The 16,024-nt window shown below is 45.7% G+C and overlaps 2 long non-coding RNA genes across 4 annotated transcripts in view; both read left to right on the top strand.

The window, feature by feature from the left end:
- LOC112397116 (uncharacterized) overlaps positions 1-7,027 on the top strand; it is a 78,179-nt gene extending 71,152 nt beyond the window's left edge. For all 3 annotated transcript variants that reach the window (XR_003002732.1, XR_003002730.1, XR_003002731.1), the window contains one exon: positions 6,315-7,027. This is a non-coding gene — a long non-coding RNA (uncharacterized LOC112397116). The remainder of the gene's footprint in view (positions 1-6,314) is intronic.
- A 1,745-nt stretch (positions 7,028-8,772) lies between these two features.
- Positions 8,773-14,826, top strand: LOC112397115 (uncharacterized). Its single transcript, XR_003002729.1, has 3 exons — positions 8,773-9,292; positions 10,345-10,521; positions 11,757-14,826. It is a non-coding gene; the product is annotated as an uncharacterized LOC112397115 (long non-coding RNA).
- The last annotated feature ends 1,198 nt before the right edge of the window (positions 14,827-16,024 follow it).

Raw genomic sequence — 16,024 nt, 5'->3', positions numbered from 1 at the left:
GTACAGAAGGGTCTGTTTCTTGGCCCAGGGGTGATTGCATGGGTGTTCACTTTACAATAATTTATTCAACTCTATATGTACATTTTATGCTTTGTGTACATAATGTATTTTAAACTTCAAAATGCTTTTAAAAAACTACCTCAAATCCCAGATATTTTTAAGATGCAATGAAATATGATATTATAGTAAAATGGACAAATTTAACTATCCAAACACACCAGGCATATCCATTATCAGAAATAAGCTTTGATCATTGTCATCCACCTTTCATTAATTCTGGACTTCATCCAGACTGAAGCCCAAGCGGCTTTCAACCAGCACCAGAGACCAGAAATGCTTCAGACTAATTTACATTTCCTTTGGTTTACTCAGAGCTTAATATAATGATGATGCCTCATTACGATAAAAAAGGAATTAAAAACACAAAATTCCAGGGCCCCAGAAAGAGTGCAGAAAAGATTATCTCAAAATAAGAAGTAAAACGAGTGGCCTAGATTCCATCTCTGCTGACCTGGAGGCTGTGATTTACCTGATTTGTTTCTTCACAGTTCTAAGTTCCATAACTGTATTTCACAAGCTTGGTATACTTAGCTTTCTTTTGGAGGTATGTGTGTTATAAATAATAGTAGTCGGAAACCTTGTTAGGACCTTGCCGATTTGGTGTTTTGGAGAAGTGTTGAATTTTTTAGAAAATCTATTAGGAAAAATATTCATATAAGCCAATTATTTACATGAATGAAATTTCAGAAAGAATGCTTAAACAAGGTTTCCAAACAGTCTAATTATCTTTAGAAAAGTGAAGAAGGTATACTCCAGGAACAAATTATAATAGCATCAATCCTCTAAAAGCAGTAGGCTATGAATGTTAGCAGATGGTTTGTGATCATTAGTAATGATTAAAAATCAGCATGGTTTTTCATGGAAATTTTTTCTCATTAGTCTTATTTCCATTTTTAAGAGAGTTACTAGGTTCATGGATAAAGAGAATGTCACAGACATACCACACCTCAGAGTTCACAAGGCATGGGTGCTGGTTCCATTAAGCAGTTAATGTTTTTTAAAAGCTGTCAGGTTACTAAAATTGTCTTGCCAACCTCAAAGAACTCAATGCTTCAGCCTGCCCATATAATACTTGATAAATATCTGGATTAAGAGGAAGAAAACATACTTATCAACTGTACATGTGACCCAAAACTGGACGAAGAGTTTATACCTTGCACTGCAGACTCACACGTAGAAGGATTTAAACATGTTCCAAAAGAGGACTGAAACTATTGAAAAACAGTAGGTTAGAAAAAGTTCAGCAACACAAGGTCAGCATTGAGACAATCTGACTTGACATCAGTGTAGTTGGAAAAGACCCAAAGTTTTAGCCAAGTGCAGTCTTCATTTGAGCCAACAATGTGATGTGGCCACATGCAAAGCTAACGTGATTATAGGCTGTATTAATACAAGCATAGTGTCCACATCAAGTGGGTGATGTTCTCACAGTGTTCTAGACTCATTAGAGCAGAAATACTCTTCAATCTGGAGTGTCTCATTTTGATAGGGAAATGATAAACCAAGAAATGAGCAGAGGACAAGTGGGATTATGGATGATCTGGAAATCAAGCCATGTGAGAAGACTGAGAATATTTCACCTTAGAGGGAACCTGGGAGCCGTCTTTAAATATTTGGATGGCTATCAGAAGGAGGAAGTTCTTTTCATTGGTTGGTTGGTTGCTTTTCCCACGTGCTGCAAAGGGTAGAATTCAGAGAAATTTCATAGAATGGTAGATTTCAAATTAAGAAAGAATTTCTACAGTTTGGGCCAATGCAACATGGAAGGGGCATCCCTATGAAGTATTGGACACAAGGGATCCAGAAGAACACATGCACAGGGACTGAGGTAAGAACGAGGGATAATACCTCACGAATGGTAACTGGCAAGGGCTTTGGAACCATACAGACCTGCCATCAATCCTATCTTTCTATACTTAATAGCTCTGTGACTTTGAGCAAGTTACTTAACCTCTCTGAGCTTTGGTTTCCTTATTTATAAAATGGGAATAGTAACATACTCATCTCACAGGACTTTTTTTTTTTTTTGCGGTACGCGGGCCTCTCACTGTTGCGGCCTCTCCCGTTGCGGAGCACAGGCTCCGGACGCACAGGCTCAGTGGCCACGGCTCATGGACCCAGCCGCTCCGAGGCATGTGGGATCTTCCCGGACTGGGGCACGAACCCGCATCCCCTGCATCGGCAGGCGGACTCTCAACCAATGTGCCACCAGGGAAGCTCCGGGACTTTTTTTTTAATTGAAATGTAGTTGATTTACAATGTTGTGTTAGTTTCTGTTGCACAGCAAAGTGATATATATATGTGTATATATATAAAATATATACATATATTATTTTTTAATATTCTTTTCCATTATGTTTCATCACCGAATATTGGTCCCTGTGCTATACAGTAGGACCTTGTTGTATATCCATTTTCTATATAAATCAGAACTTTTTTGATGATTAAGTAAGACAATGCTCTTATTGATAGCCCTTGTGGAAATTACTTCAGTGGAATTACTTCAGATCCTCAAACCTGCAAGGCAGAAAGATTTTTATCCCCTGATAAAATCTCCTTTGCCTAGAAATCACGTTTGCCTATGGTGAATTTTTCTATAAAAATTGGGAGTACTTAGCACTTTTACTATCCAAATTAGGCAAAAAAAGTTGTGATTTCATGTTATCATCAGCCCCAATTTTTGCCATTTCTGTCCTGAGACAGTAATAGGTTCAAAGCCATCTTTCACACTTACCTCGACCCTCTCCATGCTGGAATATTTGCTCAGCTGTAGACTCAGGGCAGAATCTTTCTTCATCCATCTCCATAGCCAGGCAAGCTTGGCACATTGCACAACCCCTCGCAGCACAGTACAAGAGCAATGCAGGTGACACCGGACATGACTTGGTATTGCATGTCATGGAAGAATTAAAATAGGGAGATGTGCTAGGCAGAATCCCAAAGTGGGTCAAGACTCTTGACCCCTGGGGTATATCCTTGCAGAGTCCCCTTCCCTGGAGTGTGAATAGGATGGGTTTCATTTTGGTTATTAGGTAAAATGAGAAAGAGGTTTGGTGGATACAGTGAAGGTCCCAAACCAGCTGTCTTTGAGTTACTCCAAAGGAAGCTTATACTGAGCGAGTCTGACCAAATCAGGTGAGCCCTTTAAAGGGACCTGGCGCTTCATAAGGAAGAGATTTAAAGTACAAAAGATTCTCCTGCTGGCTTTGAAGAATTAGTCTGCCACATGAGCCGGCCTAGAGAGGGAGCAACATGACAAGGAGCTGAGAGTGGGCCCCAGCCAACAGCCAGCAAGAAAATGGGGGTCTCAACCACACAATCACAAGGGGATGAGTCCTGTCAACAACCAGTGAGCTTAGTGTAAGACCCCGAACCTCAGGTGGGACCCCAGCCCAGATGACACCTTGATTCTAGTCTGGTGAGACCCTGACCAGAGAACCCAGTTAACCCGTGTCCAGACTTCTGACCCACAGAAAGTGTGAGATAATAGATGTGTACAGCTTTAAGTCTCTAAGTATGCGGTAATATGTTTTGCAATAACTACATGCAATGCAAAGTGTGTGCAGGAGTGAGAAACCCATTTGGCCATCCCTGTCATTTTCTCTTGAGAGCCTGCATTTTCTGTCGCTTTGCAGTAAGAAAATCAGTGTCCTCCTTTGCTCAGAAGAGAAGGGAAGTGTAAATTTTGGCAGGGCCTCGTGGAGATATAGCTCCCCAGGTGCTTGGTGAGTAGAAAGAAGTAGATAAGTGGGTTCTGTTGTCTTCACTACCCTGCGGAGGCCGAGGAGGAGAAGCAGGCGCTGAGGTCCAGACCCACGCATCTCCCTACCAGTCTAGATCTGGAAGCTTCTGGGTCCAGAGCTAAGAAGAGAGGTCCAGACTGAATATGGCTTTAGCAGACACCTGCATATGGATGGTAATGAATCTGCAGTGGATGTCTCCATTGCCAGAAAGATTGTGAATGGTGAGAACGGAAGATGTGGGAAAGAATCCTGGAAAACACCTACGCTTACATTTAAGAAACAGCCAGAAAAGAGCAGGCTGGCAAAGCCAACTGAAGTGGAGCCGTGCAGGGGCAGGAAGGCAGTGGGGAGGGCGTGATGTCACGAGAGCCAAGGAAGAGAGGAGAGAAAAAGGGAGGATCAGAAGAACTAAACACGGCGGAGAGGCAGGTACAGTGCAGACCTGAGAAGGGCTTTACTCAACCTAAGGTTGACGAGGTTGTCAGAGATCTTGGCCAGAGCACTTTCAGAGGAGTATTGGGGCAGGAGCCAGAGCGAGGTGATGTGACAGGTAAATACAGTACGGAGTTAGGATGGAGCATCATTCTTTCAAGAACTTTGGGGCTTCCCTGGTGGCGCAGTGGATAAGAATCTGCCTGCCGATGCAGGGGACGTGGGTTCGAGCCCCGGTCCAGGAAGATCCCACATGCAGCGGAGCAACTACGTCCGTGTGCCACAACTACTGAAGCCCACGTGCCTAGAGCCCGTGCTCCACAACAAGAGAGGCCACCGCAGTGAGAAGCCCGTGCACCGCAACACAAAGAGTAGCCACCGCTCGCCGCAACTAGAGAAAGCCCGTGTGCGGCAACGAAGACCCAATGCAGCCAAAAATAAATAAAATTAAATCTTTTTTAAAAATTAAAAAAAAAAGAACTTTGTGCAGGGTGGGGAGAGACAGGGGGAGGAGGACAGTGAGGGACTGTGGGGGGAGCAAGAATTGGTTTGAATTCTGACGGGAAGGAGTCAATATAGATGGAGAAGCCTCCCACCAAGAAGGACTTTTGTTCCCTAAGCCCAGGTCTTTTACAATATCTGCAAGCCTTTTGAGACGATGGGGGAGAATTTGGGATTGGTAAAGGGATAGGTGGGCTCTAAATTGTTTCTAGAGCCACATTTCTGTTCTTGTGAAGACTTGATTTGTAAGACAGTACAGTTGTTTTTAATTCCTCAAAAAAAAAAACACCTGGGCTGCAACTTGAATGAAATAAGGTGCTGACCCACTCATCCAACTACATATCTGAAATTTGCTTCTTTGTATCGGAGAGAAGGTCTTCAACTAAGATGGAAATCAAAAGAAAAAAAATAGAAACATAACATATTTTTCTCTTATGTATTTATAAACTTTCCAGAGCACCTACTGTGTGTAAGGCCCCGGCTGCGTTGGATACTGTAGTTGGAGAGGGGTGGAGAAAGGTTGCAATTCGAGGTTAATAATTTTCCACCCTGTTCTTAGAAACATCTTCAAAGCCATGCTAACAGGTTGGCTCTGGTAGATAAGGTGCCATCAACCCTTGCCTCTGATGTTATTTGGTACTCCGTCTTCTAGACATTGTTCCACTAATTGGCTTCCCAGAGCTGCTTGCTTGGCTCTGCCAAGGGGTGATTAACAGGCTGTGCTGATGCGGCTCCCAGCCCTCCCGAGGGGTAGCACGTGAGCTGGAGCCCTTGGAAAGCTGGGGGCCAGAGAGGGTCCTTCCTAAGGCCAGAGCATCCCATGGTTCCGGAGGCCTGAGGCTAAATTCCATGCAAGGGGCCCTTGTGCTTTATTTTTTCTCTGCATTGACCTATCCTGGGAAAGACTTGGGACAAAGTACCGTTGTTTAGCTTGTGGACACAAGAAACAAACAAAAAGACATGGCTAAGAAGGGAATGGGGCATTCTAAGCTTGGGCTTCTCAAACTATCTGTATAAAGGTTTGTTTTGTTTAATTTCTTGGTGTAGACTCACTTCCTGTCATTGGACCCAAAACACGTTATTCATGGACGTGCCTTGGTTCAACGACCTGGCTTTGGTCAATTTCTTCTTTTAATAGTGATGCTAATTTGGATGCCTTACCCGTGCCCGGGGGTTAGGGGTGGTCAACTGTGTTTACCTTCAGAGCCCAGCGAGCTCAGGTCAGAGCCTTCATTCCAGAGACTCTGTCTCACCCCCCTTCCAGTGGGTTTCCAGGGAAACAGGCCCCCAGACAAGGATTTGAGTGCTAGGAGATTACTAGGTAATGACCCCAGAAAGAATTGTTAAAAGATTGGGAAAATGAAATGAGGCAGGGAAGGAGTCACTAAGAGGGGGCACGAAAAGCAAGTCATCATGGGGGCAACTGGCCTTGGTCCTGCTCGGGGAAGTTCTGAGAAATCGGGGGACACTCACCTCGAAGTCAGTCCACTCAGGGCACAGGGTTTGGTGTTAATGCAGAGCTGCCATGCACAGGTTGAGAGCTGCTGGTGGTAATCCTTCCTCACTTCCTGCCCACAGGCTCTAGTGTGCAGAGAGCTTCCAGGCGAGAACAGGCAGGGAGCTCAGGCTGGAACAGCTGGACAAGGACGGAGTCAGCAGCCTGTGCTACTCGTGGAGCCTCCAGGTTCAGTGCCATCATGCCTGCGTTTTCCTTTTGCTCCGTGCCCATTGCATTGTTTGGAATTATCTATTTCCTTGTTTCTTTCATAGAGTCTAGGACCTAGACTGTGAGCTCCTCGAAGGCAGAGGCTGTTCCCTCAATCTCTGAACCTCATCGTAGGGTGTGGTCTTTAGTACCCAGAAGATGAGGAATGCATAACTCTGACCCTCACAACACCCCAGGGTGGGATTGCTCTTATCCTCATTTTATGGATGAAGAGGCCGAGGCTCTGACAGTGCTGTGACCTGCACAAGGTTATGTAGCTAACCAGTGGCAGACTCAGATCTCCCAATTCCAAATCCTGGTTCTTCTTTGTCTGATTACAGCTACCTAGGATTTTCATCTCCATTCCTTACCCCCATGCTACCCTAACATGCACACACCTACACACACTTTTGACTCCCAATCTGTACATACTTGATACCTTTTTTTTTTTTTTTGGAAGTAGGCATGGCTTTCTTGACAAAAGAGAAGCCATTTTTCACCTAAGCCATTTTGTGATCTAAGCCTGGCCACAGTGCTTGCCCTGGAATAGGTCTCAGTAATTCATGATCTTAAGGGAACAAAAGAATGCAGGAACAAACTGTTACCAGGCAAGAGAAGTAACAACAGCAAAGATAATGTATGGGGTGGGGGGGGAAGGGGCTTCCCTGGTGGCGCAGTGGTTGAGAGTCCGCCTGCCGATGCAGGGGACGCGGGTTCGTGCCCCGGTCCGGGAAGATCCTACATGCCGCGGAGTGGCTGGTGCCGTGAGCCATGGCCGCTGAGCCTGCGTGCGTCCGGAGTCTGTGCTCTCACAGCAGTGAGAGGCCTGCGTAATGCAAAAAAAAAAAAAAAGATAATGTATCGGTTGTGAAGACTCCCAATCTGTTTCAATGGTATGGTAAAGATTAGCCTAAAGCACCCAACCCCAGATCAACTGGAACCTAAGAGGTGATAATGTTGACCTTTTCTGACCCTCCTGAGTTTAGTCAACTAAAGCTCTGACTCTGTTGACAGCCCAAGCTCCTTCATGAACATGCATGAACATGCATGAAGCTTAAGACTTCCCCAATACAGCTGTTTGGAGAGACAGTGCTTTGGGAAAGTTCCCCCGATATTGTCCTCACTTGCTGCAAGTAATAAATCCTTCCTTCTCCTACTCTTTGGCTTGGTTGTGTCTTTTGGCTCGACACCCACCAAGAGGCGAACCCAGTTTTCAGGTAACAAGAATATTCTTGATAGATATTTACAGGTTGCAAACCCGGCCAGGGTCTGTGGAGTTGTCCATCTTGAGGCTGTTCAGGATGGCCCCCAATGGACTTCACAATATAAAAGGAAGGGAAGGAGAGTGGCTTCAGCTCTATCTCCCTCAAGCTCACCGGGAACTGTCCCCTGGAGTCATACCCACCCCGTATCTCCTGAAGGTGTTTTTGATTTCGGTGACTCTTAGCAGGCTCAGCTGTGCCTGTTGACTTTTTTCCTGCAAGGACTTCTTTGTTTTGGTTTGGTTTTTTTTTGAATTTTATTTTGTTTATTTTTTTATACAGCAGGTTCTTATTAGTTATCTATTTTATACATATCAGTGCATACACGTCAATCCCAATCTCCCAATTCATCGCACCACCACCCCCCTGCTGCCACTTTCCCCCCTTGGTGTCCCTACATTTGTTCTCCACATCTGTGTCTCTATTTCTGCCCTGCAAACTGGTTCATCTGTACCATTTTTCTAGGTTCGACATCTATGCATTAATATACGACATTTGGTTTTCTCTTTCTGACCCTGGAAGGACTTGTGAAGCTTGCTTTTGAGTGCAGGCCCTGTGCCTGGCCCTACCACTCTCTCCATCGCTCTGCTCTCCTGCCACACTGGCTTCTGGGAATTCCTCAACCAATGTCTTGCTGTCCCCATCCTGGGGACTTTGCACATGCTGTTCCCTCTGCCTGGAAAGCAGTTCCCTTGCTTCTGCCTAATTACCTGTAACCCTTCCCATTGATCAGCTCTGGTGTCTTCCTGAGGGAAGACTTCTTTTTTTTTTTTTTTTTTTGCGGTACGCGGACCTCTCACAGTTGTGGCCTCTCCCGTTGAGGAGCACAGGCTCCGGACGCGCAGGCTCAGCGGCCATGGCTCACGGGCCCAGCCGCTCCGCGGCATGTAGGATCTTCCCAGACTGGGACACGAACCCGTGTCCCTTGCATCGGCAGGCGGACTTTCAACCACTGCGCCACCAGGGAAGCCCCCTGAGGGAAGACTTCTTGCTCTGCACCCTTGCCACCTTCACCCTCCACACCTGAGTGAGCCCTCTTACACTCCCTCACCTGGAAACTGTGCTACTTTCCTCTTGGCAATTATTCCAGCTTGAAAGTGGACACTATTTATTGGCATCATCTGTGGGCAGGACAGCTTCCCCTTTTAGAGTCTAAATTCCCTGAGAAGAAGGGACAATGTCTAGTTTTGCTCAGCACTTCATCTCCAGCTCAGAGCTGGTGTTCAAATATTTGGATTGCATGAATGGATTAATGATCAAATTAAAAGCTAATCCTCACCAGCTCCTCCCAAGATAACCATTATTAATCTCATTTTGTAGATAAGGAGACAGAAACTCAGAAGGTTTGGGCTTGCCTAAGGCCAAACGGCTTTTGAGGATGACAGCTCAGCATTTGGATTTAGAGCTGCCTGATTTCAACAGCGTGGGGACCTTGGGGAGGAAGGCTGGATGGAGTCATTTAGGGGAAATTTGAGTCCTACCTGTTTGTTTTCTTTGTTAATGCTAATGAAATTATTTAGTTCTCCGTGTGTTTATAGGAAACTGAGATGCAAGCAACACTAGACTGGAGGAATGAAGATCATGACAAGGTGAGGCTCGGCCTCGGTCTGTCATGGGAATCAATGAAGTGGGGCGCCAGGTGTTTACCATAACAGTTCTACCAAGAGACCTGAACAGCAACACAATGCAGAGCGATTTCCTTGCCCAAAAATGGTTGTGTGTGTGTGTTTTGTTTTGTTTTGTTTTGCTCTTTTATCTTGAGGGAACTGCATTCTTTGCTTGACTAATTGGTGGGATACCAAGTAAGCAGGCTGAGGACTTCCCTGGCGGTCCGGTCCAGTGGTTAAGACTCGGCACTTCCAATGCAGCGGGTGCGGGTTCGATCCCTGGTTGGGGAACTAAGATTCCACATGCCACGTGGCATGACCAAAAAAAATAATAATAATAAAATAAATACATACAAAGTAAGCAGGCAGGAAACTCACTGCTCTTGTAGGCAATTACTAGCCTAGGAGTTGAGAGATGGGGGCTCTGGGTGCAGCAGTGTCAGACCCCTCCTGTACCCACCACCCATCACCCTCGGTACGCGTGTCCGACCCCAGACCCATTCTGACTGGAAACTAAAATGAATTAATCAGCCTCAGCCCTCACTATCCTGCTCAGATTTACCCCACCTCCACCCCTGCCGCAGCTGGGCAACCCCAACTTGCATGTGCATAAAGAACCTAGATGATGAGCACTAAAAACCACGTGTCAGAAAGGGAGCTATTCCTTAAGGACTCATTACTTTGTAGACACAGTCTTTGACACCTCCCGCGCCCCAGCATTTTGTATCTGTTTAACTTTGTTGATTCCCGAAGACTGAACACACAGAGCCCTGGCTTAAGTCTGAAGAGTTGTCCCTATTGGGCTTAACAAGCCGCTGCTTTTGACCGGCTTACTATGAGTGTCATTGATTTCAGTGCCCCATTCCACTGATCTTCACAGAATATTATGGAAAGATCAACAGAACTGTGTTTTTATTTTATTTACTTATTTATATATTTTTAAAAGGTGGTTTTTTTTTTAATTAATTTATTTATTTTTGGCTGCATTGGGTCTTCGTTGCTGAGCGTGGGTTTTCTCTAGTTGTTTTTCCAAGTGATATCTTACAGGGAGCCTCAGTATAGAGGTCAATGTGGGCAGAACTGCTGGTGTTGGAGGGTTTCAGGGGACCTGGAGGCCAGCCCAGGCCAATCCAGCTCTATGGAGCAGTGGAAAAGCCATCACTCTCAAATAATCACTCGAGTCCACTTGCAGCAAAGTTTGTAAAACAAAGGTATCGACTGTTGAAACTGAACTCTCATACAGCCGGCAGGGCCCCCATGTCCTGCCCTGAAATGTTGGTTTGTGATCCCCAAACCTTCTGATGTGTGAATGTGTCTGCCTTTGCACATGGATAGTGGTCATGAGCGTCAGTGTATAATTCATGAAAATGGACCCAGTGCTGGAAAGAACATACCAGCAAGGCCACCTGCAGTAGGTGGCCGGGGTGTGATCATTTTAAATTCTCAACCCGCATCCGTTCTTCTCTCCCTAACTACCATGTTCCCATTCTAATAACTGGGGTTCTGTGGCCATGGTCTTCACTCTCACCCTCATGACGCTGTTAATGAATGTCAGTTCTAACATCTGGGGTCAGCTGAGCCCTGGTCCCTGCTTCTCAGTCTGCTTCTCAGCTGCCTGAGTCCCTCGGTTTCCGACTAAAACTGGAGGCTGGGCCTTATCTGTCTCTGCCCACCTCCTTGGATCCGATGCCTTGCCTCCTGAGATGGTTATAAAGTGCATAAATCAGGGATGGACTTACCGTCGGCATTCAATATCATTTGACATTTTTGTTGTTGTCGTTATTTTTACTTTTTAAAAATTCTGACTCCTATTTCGTGCAACCCTGGAGCCAGTGAAAATCATGTCTCACCCTCTTGGGATCATGAGGTCAGCTTTACTTTACCAGTAATAGCATGACATGCACTTAATCTCTATCACAGCCCTCATGAGGGATTTATTGATCTTATTTTATAGCAAACGAACAAACAAAACCCCACGCCCTCAGGTTGCTCTGCTCCCTCAGTGTTTCATTTGCAGATTAGGTATGAGAGGAAATCCCTTAATAAGTAAAAAGGTAATAAAATATGAAAACACACACAAATACATACGAAAAGGCCAATTAGAACTGCTATTATAATGGTTACACTAGATAGTCCAGCATTGTCAAAGATCACGTTTTATTTTGAATTTTAGTAAGCAAAGTGGTTTTTGAAGTACGTATTTATTTGACTGGACTTAGGATCAGCTACGCCCACTGTCCAACTTCAGTGCTGATCTCAACGCTGCTCCTCCTGTACTTATGTTCTTGGGAAAAAGCATCCACGGCTCTTGGGAGGTTTTGTTTGCCTTTTCCTCCAATGAAAAGGGCCTCAGAAAAAAGGGTCTCGTTTAACGCTCTGATAAAAGCTTGGGAACCTTTCCCTGGGATAAATGCCCATGCTAATACAATCTTGTACATAATTTCAGGATGTTGATACATTCCCCCAAAGCCATGGACCCAGATAAAAATTCCTGTTTTCCAGTCCGGACATTGGAAGATGACGATGAAGTTGATATATGAAGAAGCACAAATTGGACAGCTGACCCTAATAAATCATAGAGGAGGAACAGGTGACAAGCACACACTCGTACCCACGTGACTTTACTTCTACCAGCTCGCTCCAGCACAGGACAAGCGGCAGGTGTGGCTCACCGCCCCTGTGGCAAGCCGCTGACACGGTGAGAAGGACAGAGCAGAGGCAGGACCGGGCTGTGCTGATCTGATAAGGGGATTAAGTTTCGGCTTCCCTCCCACCATCCCTAATGCCCTCGGACTAAGCAGCTGCCCCAGCTCAGCTCTTCCTCGGATGCAAAACGTCTCTCTGCCCAGGCAGTCACTGCATGCTGGCCCCCAGAGGCACCAGCCTTTCCTGAAACACATGGTGATGTTCTTTACACCTTTGCCCAGGCATGTCCTCTGTGGGCGATGCCCCGCCCCTCCGGTCAAGTACCCACTTGCTCTTTGAGACTGGCTCAGGTTTCACCTCTGAGCTGTTGCCCTAGTTCTGGGGGTGGGTTTAGCTGCTCCCTCCTGCGCTCTGCTCGCCCCACACCCACCCCTCTCTTTCCTGTGCTTACTACGCGGTAAGTGTGGGACTCCTACAGCAGTTATTTCTTCACATGATTGTCGTCTCCATCAAGAGGATGAGCTTCCTGAGGACAAAGACCAGCTTCTTCCAAGCGTCTGGCGCATAACAGTTACTTTATAAACATTTCTGGTCGGACTTCCCTGGCAGTCCAGCGGTTAGGACTCTGAGTTTCCACTGCTGGGGCCCAGGTTCGATCCCTGGTCGGGGAGATAAGATCCTGCAAACCCGGCAGCGTGGCCAAAAAAGAAAAAAGTTTTGGGGATGCTATGACTGAGTGATATATATATGGTCAACCTATGAAAAGAAAGTGAGCAGTATGATACAGGACACGTGTAGGAGACAGACGCACTGGAGAGGCGGCAAGTTCATGAAAACTTCTTTCCTAAAAGTAAAGACCAGTCACGAGGGTATATAAGAGCAGCCTGAAGTGGAGGGAGCAGTGTGATTCGTGAGCAGCTCAAAGGGGACACAGACGCTGCACCTGGCAGGCCAGAGGCTCTGAACCTGGAGCCTGGACCCCAAGAGCAGCTTACAGCAGAGCCCCCGAAGGGCCTCCTGGAGCAGGAAGGTGCTGTGGGACTCCATCTGCCTTCCCCACACTCTGTAACAAGAGCAAGCGCTTGGTTTTGTTTTGTTTTATTTGGCTGCACCGTGGCTTGTGGGATCTTAGTTCCCTGACCAGGGAATCGAACCCGGACCCCCTGCAGTAAAAGTACCATGCGTAACCACTGGACCGCCAGGGACTTCCCAAGAGCGAGCACATTGAAAGTTCGTTTTCATGCAGAGGTCTCATTTTCCTAGTGCATCTCACAGATCTAACGTTTATCAGGCCTACATGCTTTCGTTTACTTTTAATAAAATCTCTGGGCCTTAACCCTGAATTGAGAGGGTCTGGGAGGAGCGGTGTGGCAGGAGGACGAAGCTGGTGCAGGAAACGAGGCAGTCCTGCACAGACGGGAAGGGATGTTCCATCAGCAGGAAACAGCCCTCAAAACCAGTCACATCAGAAATGGGTGACACCACGATGAACTGTTAGTGACGAGACATAAATGGAAATTGAGGGGTCTGATAGAGGGAACTTAAGAGAGACAAGAGACGTAACACCACCTCCCCCCTGAGCAATCACCTTCAGCCGGACACTGCCATTTGGAGCCTCAAAACCCTAGGCATTGTATATTTAGCCACAGACCACTTTTTTGGAGTACATCCTATACAGTAAGTCCAACAGGTCCAGCAGATAAAGGAGAAGCAGCAGTGAGGGGGCCAGAGCCCGCACACTTCCCCCTCTCCTCCCCGAACCCAATACCCCCGGAGGCAGGAAGGTCTCTGAGGAAGCCAGTTTGAAACCTATCGCACTAAATTACTGGTCTCAGCCTTGGCATCCCAAACTCCAATGACCCCAAAGTCCAGATGGACAGCATAAAAGCGTGACACTGGCTTGTTTTGGCTTTGACAAAATTGGGGTGTCCTAATAGAGGGAACCCCAGAGGAAAAGCTGTGCTTCCTCCACGGGATTGATTGTTGCTAGACTCTGGCAGACTAAGGAATGCAGCCGGCTCTGTGTTCACAGACCACATTTTTCCATTGAAGCCAGAAATCCAGATTTTCCCATGAACTCACCTGACTTAAAAAAAAAAATTAATAGACTATTTTTTAGAGAAGTTTTAGGTTACAGAAAAAAATGCATGGAAAGTACAGGGAGTTCCCATATACTCCCTCCCCCAGCCCCATTCCAGTTTCTCCTATTATTAGCTTCTTGCCTTAGAGTGGTACATCGGTTACAATTGATGAACCAATATTGATACATCATTACTAACTAAAGGCCATAGTTTACATTCATTCTTTGCGTTGTACATTCTATGGATTTAGACAAATGTATAATGACATGTATCTGCCAACACAGTATCAACCAGAGTCATTTCGTTGCCCTAAAACTTTTCTGTGCTCCACCTATTCATCCCTCTTCACTTACCCTCCCAGCAACCCCTGGCCACCACTGATCTTTTCACTGTCTCTATTCTTTTCCAAAATGTTCATATCTTTGGAACTGTACAGTATGTAGCCTGTTCAGACAGGCCTCTTTCACTTTGGAAATATGCATTTAAGTTTCCTCCACGTAACTCCCGATTTTTAACTACTGAAAATAAATTGAAATAGTCACAAAATACTGAAAGGTAGACCTTCATCCTACACCTCTCTTGGTTGGATGAGGAGGTACGTTTCTCTCGCTTTTTACAACCGGTATTGGAGGTGGGGGACGGGGGAGAGGGAGAGGGTCATCTCAGAAATGGAGGCAAATGTGAGGGAGAAATGGTTCCTGAAGGAAGCATGGCTTCCAGCTTCCAGTTTTGCTTCTGCTTTCTGGTTCAAGCTCGCTCAGCTTGGGATGAGCCCCTCCACCTTCAGTGTGCCTGCCTCACCCAGAATCCCACCTGGTTCTCACTCCATCCTCTTTCTCCCCCACTCCCACCCACCCCACTTGATTCAGAGAGAGAAAGCACAGTGAAAATGCCCGTGGAGGCCCTGTGTTCTCCCTCCCGGCTGTGCCCGTGGCCAGGGTTTGCCCAGAAGCATCCGGCAGAGCCATCCCCCAATAAGATTTAGCAGCTCTGGCTGCCGGCAGCCAAAGCCAGTGATACCTGGATAATATTTCTTAACATGAGGTTCACAGCTTGTTTTTATGCTCATGCAACATTCATATAAGAAGAACCATGTTTGCGTTTAAAACTTGTGGAGCAGCTTAAGAACATGGGGCTGGAATCAGACAGTCCTGGGTTCAGATGACATTTCTGCTGCCGCTAACTAGCTAAATCCATACCCACTCTGGGCCCCAGTTTTCTCATCTGCAAAAATGAGCACATAATGCCTTCTCTGAGAGCTATTAAGAAGATTGAATGCTGCATGTGGCTTACACACAGAAATGTTCACTGAGCATCAGTTCCTTGTCTGCTCCTTACTGGGAGCTAGAGACCTGGGTTTTAGTTCCAGCTTTGTTATCATCCAACTTTGTGTCTAGGAATTAGTCACAAATCGGAGACCACAAGCCAACAGCTGCCCTGCTCCTATTTATTTTTTAACTTTTTAAAAATTGAAAACGCTTTTTAAAAATGAAGTATAGTTGCTGTACAATATTATATGTTATAGGGGTACAATGTAGTGATTCACAATGTTTAAAGGTTATCCTCCATTTATAGTTATTGTAAAATATTGGCTATATCCCCCATGTTGTACAATATATCCTTGGAGCTTATTTTATGCCTAACATCAATAGTTTGTACCTCTTACTCCCCTACCCCTATATTGCCCCTGCCCCCTTCCCTCTCCCCATTGGTAACCACTAGTTCTCTATATCTGTGAGTCAGCTTCTTTTTTTGTTATATTCACTAGTTTGTTGTATTTTTTAGATTCCACATGTAAGTGATATCATACAGTACTTGTCTTTCTCTGACTTATTTCACTTAGCATAATACCCAAGTCCATCTATGTTGCTGCAAATGGCAAAATTTCATTCTTTTTTATGGCTGAGTAGTATTCTGTTGTGTGTGTGTATGTATATATATATATCTCACATCTTTTTTAACTTTTTATTTTCTATTGGAGTATAGT

Source organism: Neophocaena asiaeorientalis, unplaced genomic scaffold (genome assembly GCF_003031525.2).
Source record: "Neophocaena asiaeorientalis asiaeorientalis breed wild unplaced genomic scaffold, Neophocaena_asiaeorientalis_V1.1 scaffold177, whole genome shotgun sequence".
Lineage (NCBI taxonomy): Eukaryota > Metazoa > Chordata > Mammalia > Artiodactyla > Phocoenidae > Neophocaena > Neophocaena asiaeorientalis.
Note: the sequence above shows the minus strand (reverse complement) of the source record. Positions and strands in the feature narration are given on the sequence as shown.